The sequence below is a fragment of the Cryptomeria japonica genome, chromosome 1, assembly GCF_030272615.1.
Source record: "Cryptomeria japonica chromosome 1, Sugi_1.0, whole genome shotgun sequence".
NCBI classification, from domain to species: domain Eukaryota; kingdom Viridiplantae; phylum Streptophyta; class Pinopsida; order Cupressales; family Cupressaceae; genus Cryptomeria; species Cryptomeria japonica.
Window position 1 is genome coordinate 187,254,392 of NC_081405.1, and position 16,845 is coordinate 187,271,236.

At 35.1% G+C, this 16,845-nt stretch overlaps 1 pseudogene; it reads right to left on the reverse strand.

Moving 5' to 3' along the window:
* The window catches only part of LOC131066137 (alpha pinene synthase, chloroplastic-like), a 122,235-nt pseudogene that overhangs the window by 60,087 nt on the left and 45,303 nt on the right, over nt 1-16,845 (reverse strand).

Below are 16,845 nucleotides of genomic sequence, written 5' to 3' on the forward strand. Positions count from 1 at the left end.
GAAGAAATATGCCGATGCAAAGAGGATAGATCGTAGCTATCTGATTGGAGACAGATTTTTCTTGAGAGTGCGACCGCATAAGAGTCCAATCCGTTACGGAAAGGGTTCTAAGCTCGCACCTCGCTTTGTAGGACCTTTTGAGATTCTGGAGAGGATAGGCCCAGTTGCCTACCATTTAGCTTTGCCACCTAGCCTGTCACGCATCCACGATGTGTTTCATGTTTCAGTTTTGAGAAAATATATCTATGATGAGTCTCACATTTTAGATTGGGATGCCTTGCAGGTGGAGTTGGACGGGCAGCTAGCTTTGGAGCCCATTCGCATTTTGGCACGCCGGACGTTGTCCCTTCGAGGTCGAGAGCTGGACCAGGTTAGGGTCCAGTGGGATTGTTATGATGAGGTTATGGCTTCATGGGAGGACGCAGCACGTATGAGATCAGAGTACCCCCACCTCCTTGATGAACTTCAGGAGGAAGTTCATGCCTAGAGGGGGAGGATGTGAGGCCTCACCTCGACTCAGTCTGACATTCAGTGGATTTTATATTTAGACTATGATGGATACTTTATTTTGATGCTTTTTGAGACTTAGAACTTATATGATTTCAGGATTTGGATAACATTGCTATGATTTGGTGATTTACTTATATGCTTTATGAGATAGAACACTACATGATTGTTAGATAGGATGATATTGCAATGATAGATATCATTATTGAATTTGCAGGACTTTACTCTGAATATAGAACTATGATGTATGTTTAGTTTATGTGAATTGGGATGAAATTGCTTATGTGAATTTGCTTGATAAAAGATGTATTCAATCTGTGCAGATGAAAATTGTATGCAAGTAATGATGTGTATTGTTATATTATTGAATTATATTATATATGGATATTTGGAAGTACTAATGTGTAAATTGAGATGCGTAGGAAATTTACCATGTGACCATGGAAAATTACGGAGAATCAAACCTAGACTTATGTATGTTCGTAAGCCAGGGTTTGTCTATTTGGAGAGACAACACCCCATTTGTGTTGTATTTTATTCGTAACAGTATATGCTGCATGAGTGTTAAGTGTTAATTAAATTTATTGTGTAAAAACCACAAGAGACAATTTCGGGTTTTATTTTTGTAAAAGTGTTTTATTTGTGTCACTTGACACATGTGTGGATTTAAATTTAAATGTTTTATTTTGCCTCTTGGTGGGAAAGTGTTTAATTATAGTTTTCTTAAATAAAATAATGTGATGTCATAAATACTTTGGGAATATAATGTTTGGGGTGGTCAACTTATGTTTGACCCGAAAAATAAACTTCAGAGGGGTTTAAAATGGGTTAAATGAACACCTAGGGGTAGTTTAATAGGGTTTTCTAAAGCCCATAAGGTATACCTAGGGGTTAGGGGTAATTTTAGGCAAGTTTCTACTTTATAATGTTCTTTTTAACGCTTTAAAAATTGGCTTTTTTGAGTTGAGCGAAAATTGAAAATTAGAAGTTAAATCTAATCAAGATTTTTCCTTTTGGAATGAGAGTCTTTTTGCATGTTTGCTTTCTTTCCTTTTTGGTTTTTAGAAACCTGTGAGAACTCTGAGAGTGAGTTTCTTAAGCAAGATTTTTGAGAATTGGAGGGTAATCACCCACTCTCCATTTTTGGAGACAGAAGTAAATTTGAAAAGAAAATAATGTTATGGAATAGAAAAATTGATTAAGGGTAGAAGGAAAGAGATTCGTGGATTGGGCAGCTCTTCATCAAATATCATAATACCTTTAGGCAGATTAATGTTGGTTTCAGTTATTCATTTTAATGTTTTCTTCTTGCTTATGTCTGGATGTATGTTGGTGTAAGAAATCTGTGTTCTTGTATGTTTTTGTTAGAAAATCTTTTTGGTATTCTTGCATTATGATTTGTATGTGCTTTGGGAGTTTTCTCAAGACCTCTTACTCTTGGGAGAGAAGAGGATCTTGAGGGTGGTAGCAGTGACAACCCTCGAGTGAGAGACTCTCTTTGAGAGCGATCACAAGGGATCTTTGTTGTGACCCTTGCTGCATGGCCTATTTGTGCAATGGGGGTCATAAGGAGGGATATAAGGCTAGAATGCCTTTGGGGGGCATAAGGAATAAGGGGTTGAGATTCTTGATATTATTATTGTGCCATGAGGTGGCTTCTTGTTTATTTCATACTTGCAGTTCTCCTCAGGGTATTGGTCCACTACCACCCTTTGAAAATGTTCATCACCAAAGTGTGGTGCTGTGAAAGCCAAGTTGGGAATGTGTCTAGAAAATCTATATGCTTTTGCTTTCTATGTGTTTGCCTATTTGTTACCCGTCTAGGAATTGGTTCTCCGAGCTCGGGGGTGGCTACCAGTTAGCCTAGGCTGGGAGGTGAGCACTCCGTGGTCATATTTGTGTTTCTCTAGTATGCAGGAAAGTCAGGAGAAAGAGAATAGGAACCATGAAAAAGACACAGAAGATTATTATTGAAGATACTTAAATTCAGTTGCAGATATTTGTTTAAATTTTTTATAGAAGTATGCCTCATTCATAGAAAAGAGAAGCAAGTTGTAATTATTGAAAATAGACTTGAAGTTTTATTGTTGTGGCTATACAAAGAAACATCCTGTAAATTGGTAGAATATCTTAGAGTTGTTAAAAAAAAAAGAAAAGCTTGTTTTATTTCTACTTCTGGTTTTTAGTAAAAGAAAAGTTATTTTGAGTTGCATGCAAAAGCCTCTTTGTATTATGGAAAAAAAAGAATAGATTTCATTTAAATTTTATCTATATTTTACTTGTGGCAAAATAGGAGTTTATTTATGCTGAAAGATCTTAAGTATTTTAAAGAAAAAAGATGTTTTATGTAAATATTTTATTAGAGGAAAAATCAATGAATCTTTTTATTCTAGAGAAGTATATTGTATTTCTAAATTGTATTTTAGTTAGTGTTGATTAAAAAACACATATTATATATATATATATATATATATATATATATATATATATATATATATATATATATATGTTTCTGAATTAACTTAATGTTTTTCCTTTGTTATATTAATTTAAAATTGTTGCATGTAAATCTTTTTTTTTTTTTTTAAATATATATATATATGTTGGAATATTTTCACCCTTTTAACTATGATTATAAATTTATATAAATATAAATATATATATATATATATAAATATATATATATATATAAATATATATATATATATAAATATATATATATATATAAATATATATATATATATATATTTATATATAATATATTTAAAAAAAAAAATTAAAAAAAAAAAAAAAAGGGAATTGTTTTTTTGGGTCCATGCGGACCCCACTGTGTGTACGCACAGTGAGGGCCGCGCGGCGCCCACTGTGTGCACACACAGTGGAGCCGCTTCGGCTCCCACTGTGTGGACACACAGTGGACAATCGCGGCCGCCACTATGTGGCCACACAGTGGGGGAGCCGCTAGCGGCGCCCACTGTGTGGACACACAGTGGTGCCGCGGTGCCCACTGTGCGCCCACACAATGGCGCCACGGCCCTCCCCGCCTCCATCTCCGTAACCTGCACAAAAATCATGGTCGCCTTGGGGTTTCGACCCAGCAAAAAAAATTCTCTGTTAAAAAAAAAAATGGATTAAACCCTAGCCCGGGTGGGGCTAGGGCAAAGGAATTTAAAAATAATATGATAATTAGAATTGAAAATATATATATAAGAAAATAGAACCCTAAATAGGGTTGGAGAAATATTGATTAATATTTAGAAAGTTATTGTGCTTTTGAAAAAGAATTAAAATATATAAAATATATGTAAATATATATATATATATATATATATAATTTTGGTCATAACTTGGAGTAAGTATTTAATTATAAATATATATATATATATATAAATATTTATATAGTTCTGGTTAAAATTTGGAGTAAGTAATAAAGAGAAATTTAAAAAAATGGTTGATTAGACTATATAGTCAAATTGGATATTAAATTAATTATTCCCCTCCTATTCCTTTAGCTTGATTGATTTAATAAACCTAATGACTAGGTATCTCGTGGAGATAAAATTAAACCAGTTAGTTTTCCGCAAATAGTATTTAACAAACTATCGATGCTTGGTTCGTCTCAAAACTAGCTCGAATAAAATTATGGAAATTTCTTAAATGCTTGTCATGTGAGTGAACTTGTTAATTAATTAGATTTTTTTAAAAAAAACATTCCGTTTTTGCCCTAAATTTTGGGCATGACATATGAGATGTTCAGTTTTTTTACTAGTAGAATACCTTCAAGTAAAGCATATGTCTCTGCAAAGCTATTAGTACCCGATGGAATAACAGTAGCTTTCAAAGCTAAAACACATCCTATGTGATCCCTTATGCATACTCCTATCCGTGCATCACCTGGGTTCCCTTTAGAGGAGCCATCAAAATTTAGTTTGAAATGCATTGAATCTAGAGGACACCATTTCACTTTATTTCTATCAATTTTACTAGTTCTCACTCTCGGAAGACAAGGTGATACAGGAATAGAGATGCCCTTCTAGCAATTAATAACTTGACCATCCCAAGAAGTAAATTCCCTATTTGAATTGAACTAATTTGAAACTTGAGCATTAACCAGTTCTGATATTGATTTTTCAATATAATTGAAAACTTCAAAAAGAGGAGATGTTTGCTTTCTAAAAATACGCTTATTTCTTTCCCACCAAAGTGACCATACTACTATGGATGGGATCACTTTCCAAATACATGCAAAAAGAGAGGATGAGTATAAGACTGGCCATACCTGGAATAAATCCCATACATTATCTGGAAGAGGTGTGCTAAAGGAAAGCTTATCAAGCACGAACATCCAACAATAGTGAGCAAAATCAAATTGGAGGAGGAGATGATCTAATGTTTCACTGTCTTCACCACAAAGTACACAAGCAAATGGATGTGTAATATTCAATTTAACAAGTCTCTCACTGGTGAGTATGCTCTTATGTAGAGCAAGCCAAGAAAATATCCATGCCTTGGGAAGAACACTATTATTTCAACAAAAATTGTAGGCTCTTTGTGAATAGGATTGAATAGACATTTGATGAATTGCCTTATACCCTTCCTTGATAGAGTACTTTCCATTCTTTGTAGGGAACCATATCAATTTGTCCAAACCATTAGAGATAAAGATAATGTTGTTCTTGAGAATCAAAGAAAATTTTACCTTTTGACCCAGGGAGATTGGGAGTAGAGCTGGCTTCTTACAAATGACATGATTTGAAGGCTTCTCAAGATCATCTATGTAATCATAAAGGTGTGAACCCCAATGAGCAGTAAATATAGGGATCACATCTACTAGGGACTCCTCTAGATTAAGAGGGGGGAGACCACTCCATGAATCATGCCAAAAGTTGACTTCTTTGCAATTATGTACTTGCCACGATAAGTATCTAGTAATCAAATTCCTAGAGTCCATCATGAAGTTCTAAACTGGAGATCTTGGTGGAGGATCAAGGATAGTAAATATACGTGAAGGGGTAGGAGTATCTAAATACTTTTCTTGCATAATTTGACACCACAAAGCATGTGGTTTTTCATACATATTCCAAACTAGCTTTCCCCCAAAGGCCTTATTCCTTTTTGATAGATCGTGTAGAACCACCCCGCCCGTAGATTTGCTTGGAGTCATTTTGTTGAGAGACACAAGCGGGATCTTTTTCTCTTCTAAAAGATTACCTATCCAAATAAAATTTTGAATAATTTTCTCGATATGAGAGACAATAGATTTCGGGGCTTGAAGGACTGAAATGTAGTAGTTTGGAATTGTAGCCAAAACAGTTTTGACAAGAAGGATTCTCCCTGACAGAGATAACCATCTAGCTTTCCACACAGAAATTTTTCTTTTTAATCTGTCAATCATAGAATTCCAAAAAGAAGGTTTCCCTACTCCCATAAAGAAAGGGATACCCAAGTACGATGATGGAAGAGAATCCACTGGAAAGCCCAATGTTTGGATAATGTTGTTAGACACCATTTCAGAAGTATTGAATATGAATAGTCTAGATTTTTGCGCACTGATTTTCTGTCCAGATCTAGAAGTATATATGTCCAATATTTTCTTAATATGCCTTGCTTCTTGTATATTGGAACAACCAAATAAAAGTGTATCATCTACAAATAAGGTGTGGGTGATAGAAATTGAGGTATTAGGGATGCATACCCCCTTCCAGAAACCCAGACTCAACTGCTTATTGACCAATCTACTAAAAGCTTCTACCATGATAATGAATAGAAAAGGTGATAGCGGGTCACCTTGTTGAACCCCTTGGGTGGCTCGAAAAAAGACAGAAGGATTACCATTAACAATAATTGAAAAATGTGCCCCAGAGGCAATTTTTAATCCATTTGCACCACTTATCTGAAAAGCCAAACTTTTTAAGCACTCTCAAAAGAAAGGACCAACATACTTTATCATATGCTTTCAACATGTCTAATTTATCTATAAAAATAGGGGACTGTGAAGAGTTAATTGATTGCAGAACTTCATGGGCTAGAAGCGCACCTTCTGATGTTTCCCTACCAGGAACAAAACCTCCTTGTTGAAGAGATATTACTTTAGGTATCAAGGATTTTAACCAGAGATAGATAGCTTTTGTAAAAATCTTGTACACTGAATTACATAAGGATATAGGCCTAAAATATGCAAAAGATTGAGGGTTATTAGATTTGGGGATAAGAGCAAGATGGGTTAAATTGAAGTTCTTGAGAATAAAAGCTTTTTGTCTTGACTCCTCCAAAGCCATTAAAAGATCAAAGCCTAAAAAGTCCCAACACTTTTGAAAGAATAGCATGGTGAAACCATCAGGGCCTGGAGACTTATCAGGAACCATCAAAAATACCACCTCTTGTAATTCAGCAAGAGAGAAAGGTTGCATCAAATAATCATTATCACATTGTGAAATCAGACAAGGAATGGAGTCTAACAATATGTCGACACTGGACTCCTCAGAAACAAAAGGAGGGGAGGGAGCAAGAAGATTTTTATAGAAGAGTTCACCCTCTTCCCTAATTTCTTGTTCATTAGTTAATTTTTCCCCCGAAGAAGAGGCATTTATAGAAAAGATAGTAGATGTAGCTTGCTTAATCTTTGCAGAAGCCTGGAAGAATTTAGTATTTTTATTTGCTTCTTTTAGCCATAATTCCCTTGATTTTTGTCTCCAGTATTCCTCCTCTCTAGAGCACAGTTCTTCCCAGTAGCTTTGTAAATGCTTCTGCTTTAAGAAAATTTCTGGATTAATCCCAATAGAAAAGATAAGTTCATTGATGTCCTTTAATTCCTTCTCTACCTTTGTTTTTTCTGCAAATATATTTTTGAATACTTTCTTATTCCAGACTTTGATATTTGCTTTTAAAAACCGCATTTTCATATAAAGTTGAAACATTTTGTTCCCCCTGCAGAAGGGGGCACTCACCCACCATTGACGAAGTAGAGCATGAAAATGTGGGTGTCGAAACTGCATTCTTTCAAACTTAAAAGAAGATCTATGATGAGAAACTTCATATTTATCTAGACATAATTTGATAGGAAAATAGTCAGACCCGAAGAACGATAGAATTTTAGAGGTGAAAGTATATTTCTGAAGGATCCATTCATATGAAGTGAAAAACCTGTCCAATCTACTTGAAATTTGAAGGGAAGTTCTCTAGTTTTGTCCATGTAAATTGACCATTAGAAGGTGAAATGTCAGAAAGGGCGTTATCAGACACAAAAGATCTAAAGTCTTCAGTCACCTTAGGTGTTGTAGGATTGCCTCCCTGTTTCTCAATCCCGAGACAAGATGGCATTAAAATCACCTCCTAAGATGATTTATTGAACTCCCTGTTGTTGGATCTGACAAGTTATAGTATTCCAAAGAGCATGTTTCTCTTGAGGAGTTGTTGGGCCATAGATATTAAAGAGAACAAAGGATATATCAAAATTTTCAATAAGAATAAGATGCCAATTTGTCCCTTGACTCAAAGTTTTTGCTTTGATTGTCCTGGTATTCCACAAGGTCAGAATACTACCTGAAGCCCCTACTGCAGGAATATGTATGAAATCCCATAAAGTCCATTTTTTAAAAATCTTTTGAGTGGCTTCATCTGAAAGCTTTGTTTCTTTTAGTAAAATGATGTCTGCTTGGGAGGAATCCAGCTGCTGCTTGATCTGCCCTCTCTTGTCAGAGGTATTAAAACCTCTGACATTCCAAGATAAGATCCTCATTGCATCTTGTGTGGGGTGAAAACCTATCTACAATTGTGGTTTGGATACCTACTGCCATCTCTTCTTGGGTTTTAAGAATCTTTGGCTTCCGACCTCTTTTTTTAGGTGTTTTATATAATAGAGGAGATGAAGAAACCGTTTGAACAAGAGAGAGGTGTTGAGAAAAGTCAAAGTCAAGCTGTGTGGAAGGCTGAAAGGGATGATATGAATTATCTTCAACCACAAGGTGTTCAACATGACTAGATTCTAACAAGGATGAGGGAATGGGTGGTGAATTATTGGGAGCAAGAGGCATAGCATCAACAACAGGGACACCCTGAATTTCTGGAAATTCCTCAAGAGCAATTTCATCTATCAAGTTCAATGCAACAAATATAAGGATATCATGTGCCATTAATTCAATATTTGGAGAATCCAATGAGGATCCAAGAATGGGAGGACTGCATTGAATCACATGGAAAGGTTGGCAATTAAACATCAAGTTGTGGATCAGGTTGACCTTTGCATTCTGTGATATATAGAGCTCCTGGAGTTGAGTATCTAAGTTTCCCATAGAAGTTAAACTCAAAAAAGAAGAAGTGGGCTGCCTAAAGAGAGAGGAAGCAAATATTTTCTTGTACAACTAATCAACTAGGATTGAAGAGCAGCGGATCTTAAAAGATACTTTCTTGTATCTCCCCCCAATTTTTTGCAGAGAACTTAAACTAGAAATAGCAATGTGATAGTGAGGAGATTTCTTCAAATTGGAGGGCTTTGTTCTTTTTTCTGCTGGAAGTAAAGCATCAGTCATAGAGCCCAAAAAGGATTGAGAGAGGATCAGAGAGAAAGGAGAAACATCTTGAAACAACTGAGCACCCTGGAAAGGTCTTGCAATATTATCAACAATGTTTAGAGGTACAGAGCTCTGTGTTGAGTTAATTACACTTGTTGTCCCATTTGTTGTAGAAGGAGGAGATGGAGCAGATTGATAAAAGGAGCATTTATGGTAATCAGTCACAAAGTCCTAGCAGACCCTAACAACATCAATGCCTGAACCTTGACACTACGAATTAAAATGACCCAATTTATCTATACGGTCATCAATATCTCTAGTACCTTGTATGTAAATGTCTTGATTCCATTTCCCTATGGAGGAAGTCATTATAATGGGCTTGGGAAGTGGCTTTGTGAGGTTTAGCAGTAAGCATACCCTGACGATTAAATGGGTCAGTTCATATGGGATAAGATCGTGCTTGATAAAAATACCCATTTGGTTAGCCAAAATTTCCACAATATCTGGATCATGATATTCAAGAGGGGGCCTCGGGAGAGTAATCCAAAATGGCATGAAAAGAGGGGGAACTAACTCCATGATAAAATTTGGAACCCATGCCAAAGTGATAATACCAATACCCTTATGGAACCATCCCTTAAATCTATGAACACAATTTCTATATTCTTTAGAATAAAAAATGGCAATAAAAAATATCCTTCAAGCCCAACCAATTATGTTTAGCCCATAATGAAAGTTGCATAAAGGAAATAGTAGAATGAAGTTTACCAACGAGGGTTGTGGTGCGTAGCAGATCTATTTGAGGTTGAATAAGGTGGTCCGGCAAAATGATCTTATACACACCTTCAGATTTGCTTGATTTTTCAATGTTAGTAGCAATCTTGTTCTTTGGCAAGACTGGAGCCTGACTACCCTCTTTAGCTGTTTCATTTAAACATTTCCCATTACCTTCTGCATCCAAGTTAAGTGCTTGTGGATCCAGAGGTAATGTGGAATGGGTTTTCTTTCTCCAGCTCTGTGTAATTTATTTTGGTTTGAAGGGTGCTCCTTGACGCAAGTTGTTTATTGGGAGTTTGTTTGAGGTTGAAAGGAATTTGGGGTTTATCAATTGGGTATTGTTTGGCCAAGTCACATATGATGGAAGATTAGCAGGATTATCCTGTGATTCAGATAAAGAATGATGTGAGAATGGTGGTGTCCCCTCACAAATGTCAAATGAGGTTTGTGGTGTTTGATCTAGTCGGCATGCAAACCGATGTCACAGGAATCTTCTTTCTCTCCCCTTATCCTGATGCTTGTCTAGAAACCGGTGGAATCCATCAAAAGTGCATCTATTCTTTAATATATCATCATGTAGCTACCACGTAATCCACCTAACTCCCACAGGTCTAGGTCCTAGTAACCCTGGTTGCATGTTTCGTTGCATCACTCTGAGTTACTCAATGCTCAACTTCCTCTCACGGTTTGCCCTTGATTTTTCCAGTTTCCTATTGCATTGCTATCGGTTCTTAATGGCTTCTCCAGTTAAGGTTTTTGTGCCTTCGTCACTGGTGTCAGGTTTTTGATAGACAATACAACTTATTATCTTCTGAATGTCACAATAAATCAACATCTTTCTTCTTCTCTTTCCTTTGTCTTCTTGTCATGCCACTTCACTCTTCAAGTCCTTGTGCCACTTCTATCGAACTCAAGTCTCAGTAGATCAAACTCCAAATTAGGGCTTGTAATACTTGAAATAAAACAAACCCTAAATAGGGTTACCAAAAGCTCTCAAATGAGGGAGTTTCTGAAGCTCCAAAAATAATAAAAATGAAAGCATCGCCTCTTGGATACTTCTAACCAGCCTCTACTTATTGCAGATGGGTGTTTCAAAATCTTGATTTGCATGCTCGAGAACAAAGAATAGGATCGATCTCTCTAGAACAAAGAATAGGGTCGATCTCTCGCCTGATATATTTCTCGATCCGTTTTTTGGCTCTCTCTTTCTTCGCAGCCAAAGCCCAACCGCTCACGGCCAAAGCTCCACCTGAAGCCCCTCGATCCTCACTCCACTCCCTCGGTCGAACCTTGCCCAACCTCTACTACAACTGCTCACCCCCGCCACGCCTACGCTTCCCTCCCCCTATCGACACACTTGCAGATTTGCACTCGCAAGCTAGGGCATCTAAATCCTAGCTCAACTATTTGCGAATCCCCCCCTTTATTATTATTTCCTCTTTTATTAATATATTTTGTGCTAACCCTAACTAGGGTTTATTTTGATATCTTTATGACTCCCCATTTATTATTTTATTTTATTTTACCTTAACCCGAAATAGGGTTAGGGTTTTACTTAGTATCACTTAACACATATTTTATTTTATTTTATTTTTCTTTTGTTTTCTGTGTGTGTGTGCAGGTATTCATGGCAGAGGAGATGGCCGAAAGGAGGTGGTGGAGTTGAGAGAGGGGGGTCGACGGTTTAATGGAGGGCTGAGGGTTTCTCAGCATAGAGGGGCCGAAGGGGAGCCTTGGTGGCCACGACACCACCAGTGGGATACCCCATTGGGTGGGTCGCATGTGGGTCACGGCCCACATAGTGGCGCGACCCACTATGGGGGTCACAAACTACTCAATAGTCGTGGCCCACACAGTGGTGCAACCCATTGTGGGGGTCGTGGACCACTCAGTGGCCATGATCCATGGCTTCCCCAAGGGAACCTGCTGCCTAGCTTCCTTTGCAATATTTTTTTTAAATATATATATTTTTTGTTATATTATATTAATATATTTAAACAACAGTTCTATATATATATATATATATATATATATATATATATATATATATATATATGCATATGTATTCTGCCAAAAGGGGTATGAAAATTTTTGGGTTTATAATTATTTTCAGCTTTGAAATAACTGATCTTTTAAGTGAGAATATTAGATGTTCCTCATATATATTACCACATATTTTAATAATCTATTTTTTTTAAAACCAGAATATTAAATGCATGAAGAATTCTGATTCTAAATGTATATGAGATGTAGCACATGTTTTATTAAATATTTCTTACAACGGTATATTTGATAGATGCAAAATGGTAGGTTTTTAGAATATGTAATCATACATGCAAATACATTTATATATGTGTATTAATATTCCTAAATCTGCACTTTTACTTTCTGTTACACTAATTAGAAAAATAGGTATGAATAACAGAAATAAATTATTTAATAGCTGCACTATTTCTTTCTCATTTTAAATTTTTTTTTTCTAAAATAAAACAGCAAGAAAAAAATTTAAGAAGACTTAAAACTACACTTAAAAATATCATCCCTATATTTCCTTTCAAAACTATAGACAAAAGTAGCTTTTCTTTCTTTATTTATTTAAAACTGCATTTCTAACACTTTTTTTTGTTGCAGAATGATAAAAAAAATAACAGAATGAAACAACTTATATATTCATCTATTTTTTTAATTTTTTTTCATTTCCAACATGCATACTATTTATTATCTAAATAAACAGAAACAAATTTCTTTCCATCTTTTTCAAGTAATAAATAAATCCAATGAAATAGCGCAAGCCTTTCTTTACTCTTTATTTCTTGGAATGAACTAATCAAATAAATACATTTGTTACGTCATTGTTTCCTTTACACAAATAGGAAGATTACAAAATCAAGCCTCTTCATTTTTGTCAAACGAGGGCTTGTCAAATACATTTCTTTTTCCAAACTAAATACAATAAAATAGGAACTTGCATGTAGAATCCACTCCAATCTTTATCCAAGCAAACCTGCAATAATATTTGTAGGTTGTGACCATAGAGGCTCACCTCCCAACCCAGGCTTATATGAAGCCACCTCCGAGCTAGGAGAACCAAGGCTAAACATGATACAATCATTGCAAACAACACACAAGAAGACTCACAACCATATAACTCCCAACCCAAGGTTAAACAAACTCACTAAGTGACTATTTCTTTGAGGGGTGAAGGTGGACCAAGTACCTAGAGGAGAATCTGCAAATAGGAGAACATAATGCCTTTGCAGGGCTACCAAGTAGAATAACCCCAATTTCAAACTTGTCCCAACAAATATCCTTATGTGCCCCATGGAATACAAGCCCAAAAACACCCCTTATGACCCGCATTGCATAACATAAAATGCAATGCAGCAAGAGTCCCATAACCCTTGTTTATCACTCTCTTCCAAAGAGAGTCTCTATACTCTTAGGCTATCAAGCAACCCTTCACCTCCAAGGCTACTCTACCCTCGCAAGGGTGAGTATGGCCTTGAAACACCCAAAACATATAATATGAAACATGCAATAAGACACACGGGGAAGAACTACAAAGAAAACAACCAAAGAAAAACACAAACAATCTTTTTACATTTACAATACAACATATAAAAGGAAGTAATTCAACCAACCTTAAAAATTTGCAAATAGAAATAAGGAGAGTTGTAGGAGAGCTACCCAATCCACTATCATTTTTCTTTCTCAAGACTTAGCCAAAAATCCAACTCAAAAACTAGAACCAAAAAACTTGAGGAAAAATTCTATGTCTCCAAAAATGGAGAGTGGGTGATCTAAATTCTCCCACTCAAACCATTCCCTAAGAAGACACTCCTCACTCTTTCCAATCCTCTTGGAAAGGGTGAGGGATTTTTATAGGTTGGTCTTCCCAACACCTTACAAGCTCTCTATACAAGGTACCCTAAAAAGGTGAAAGAAAATGGGGAAGAGCAAATATCACTCATTAGGAAGGTTGTCTAACCTAGGTAAGATCCTCAAAAGTTGAAATTAGACCATCTTGAAAAACTCAACTTTTGAGGTGACTAGATAGTTACTAGGGAGTGGACACATGGCTAAAATTAACCTTTACCCATAGGTATAACATATGGCCAATAAAAATGCCCCTAACCTAACCTTAGGAGTTAGTTTAACCCTCTAGAAACTCACCCAAAGTTTACCTACGGGTCAACCTTGAGTTGACCTTTCTAATGTCTCCATATCCAAGACTTTCTTGGGACTATACTAGGATATTTTTAAAAATGCATTGGTAAAACAAATTCTCTCCAAGGGACATGTCACTCCTAACTCACTTTACAACACATGTGTCAAGTGACACCACAAAATTACACAATACTTAAATACACATGGCAATGTTCCTTTTTTTGGGAATTAATAAATTTAACAATTTCAAATTAAACACACATCCAAGCATAAACATTTACAAATTAAAACACATTTACACACAACGTGTTGTCTCTCCAAATAGACAACCCTTGGATTCACAAATGCACATAGGTTTAGGCTTGATTCTCTGAATAGTTTCCATGGTCATATTGATCAGTTTTCCTACACATCTCACTTTCACTTTAGTAATTCCAATAATCACATATAATATTATCATATGAAAAGAATACAATTCAGACATTTGCATACAATTTTCAATTGTAATAAACAACTTTCCAATTATCCAATAAAATCTACATACAATACTCTACTAAATGGCATCATCCTAATCATCATGAAATTTAATCATTTATAAAGCACGCATCCATAATTTCGAGCATCAGAAATGAAGTACTGCAAATCAGAGATGAGTGACATACACCATATCAAGATTATCCAATCACTGGATCATGTATAATCTATGTCCATAATGCATCAAAATAAAGTATCAATAATAAGTCCAAAACATGAGAATAACTGCAATGCTATGACGGCTCGGGGAGGGCCTCACATAGATTATGTGTGGTGTAGGGGTGAAGTAGTGATATAATATTGTTATGAGTAATAGATTTAAATTCATACAGCTTTGCATGCATAAGGGAGGGTGTCTTGTCCTTGACTCTTCTTTGCTACTTGTGCACTTTCATTTACTCCCATGTGAAATGCCTTGTATGCTATTTTAATATTTTCAGGAAAACATTTTGGAGGGAAAGGATCCCACCTAAAACAAAAACATGCTAACACAATAAATTAATGTATATTAATAGAACAAAATCTAGTTTGTTTATATACTATTAAATATAAAGTAACAAGTTAATAGAAAGTTTTAATTTTATATAAATAAAGTGTATGAAAATCCATGACTAAATATATTAATGGCTACTTAAGCTCAATCACTTACCATTTTTTATAATTAAAAATATCAATAATCTACTATTCTTTTCTTTAAAAAAAAGAAATGTATGTGAACAATAAGCCCTTTCCCATACAATACTTACATTTGAACAACTTCATTGAAGAGTTTAATATCCTCAATAGTACCATAAGTCTCATAGATATCATCGACAATTTTTGCAAGAGCACAAAGCTTTGCAAAATCACTTCTATAAACAAAATATTTAGCATCTATAGAATATGCACATGCTAAAGCAAAATATTCTACATGACAATGTTGAGGAAAGTTCACTTTATCTAAATCCAAGTCCTTCCACCACCTAAACACAACATTCACACAAATTTTAATTTTCTATAAACTTAAACTACAAAACACTATGAATAAATAATCATAAATACTAAAATACTTAATACAAAACTTCAAATTAAAAAACTTAAAAATGTTATTGAAAAAGAATATTAAAATATATACTATTCTCTAAAATAAAAAAGTTTATATCGAGAGTAACAAATATTTTAATTGCTCAACATAATTGCTCTATACTTTCACCCCATTATCTAATGTCCATTTATAATTTTAATCAATTTAAATTACTTTAAGATGGATTCAAGCTCTCGCCGATGGTCTGACTACGTGATATTGAAGTCCAACTTAGCCAGATTTAGAATTTCTTTATTACCATATGTCTTGAAAAATCAGAGGCAGAAGGTTAAAATTTCTATAAATGAGAGGTAAAAGAAAAACTATGTTTAAATGTAATGCCACTGCTTTGTCCAAGATCTGTTTTCGCTATATATATCTTTGTGTGCCATCTGTACTCCAGGTTGTACTTTATCTACATGTTAAAATTCTAGGTTAGCACTTAAATGAAAACATTCTCCATAGTATGACTATGGGGAGAATTAAAACTAGAGATTCTAGTCACCATCACCTCTCGTGAAAGATGGGAATTGATATCAGTCTTTTGTAGAGATTCATTCAAATATGTTATTGCAAAGGCTTTACCCTTGTCCATAATATTCTCCTCTGGAAAAGCTCTGTAAAGATTTAGAATACTTCCTATCTTCTCTTCCTCTGATAGACTTGATGGACACAAGAACTGGCCATCATTTCCTTTGAAGTTTCTTAACACATCTGCCATTATATCAACCAATATGTTAATGATAGATCAAATTAAAGAATAAATGTATCTGATACATTGTGGATAAAGTACCAGTTGTTTAAGTGGAAAGACCGCAACATAGTAGATGCATTTTGTGTAGTAGTTTGCCACCACAAAAGGAGATAGATGTTAAAGGATTTGCAAAGAAAAGAAAATTGTTGTATGCATTTTGAGTTCATTTGAAGGTTGCAAGATAATCCTTGGAAAGGAGGTTTTCAAACCAAAACATTAATTATTTAGTGTTGAAGAAAAAGATGAGGAAGAGGTCATAAATGGTGCCCCCATTGTCGAGGAAGGATCTTACTTTAATAGAGATCATTGGAGTGTTCGGATCAAAGGTAACAAAATACACTAATGATTTTGTTCTCAAGACTAGGAGAAAGATTATAAAGGGTTGTATTTGAAGGAGATACTTGGGAGTTCAATGATATCTCTCAAGAGATTCTTGTTTTAATTTTGTGGAAAGTTGATAATTTTTGGGTGGCTGTCGAAAAGAAGCTAGTTCAAAACAATGTGTTGTAATTCATGAAGATTGTGGGAATCTG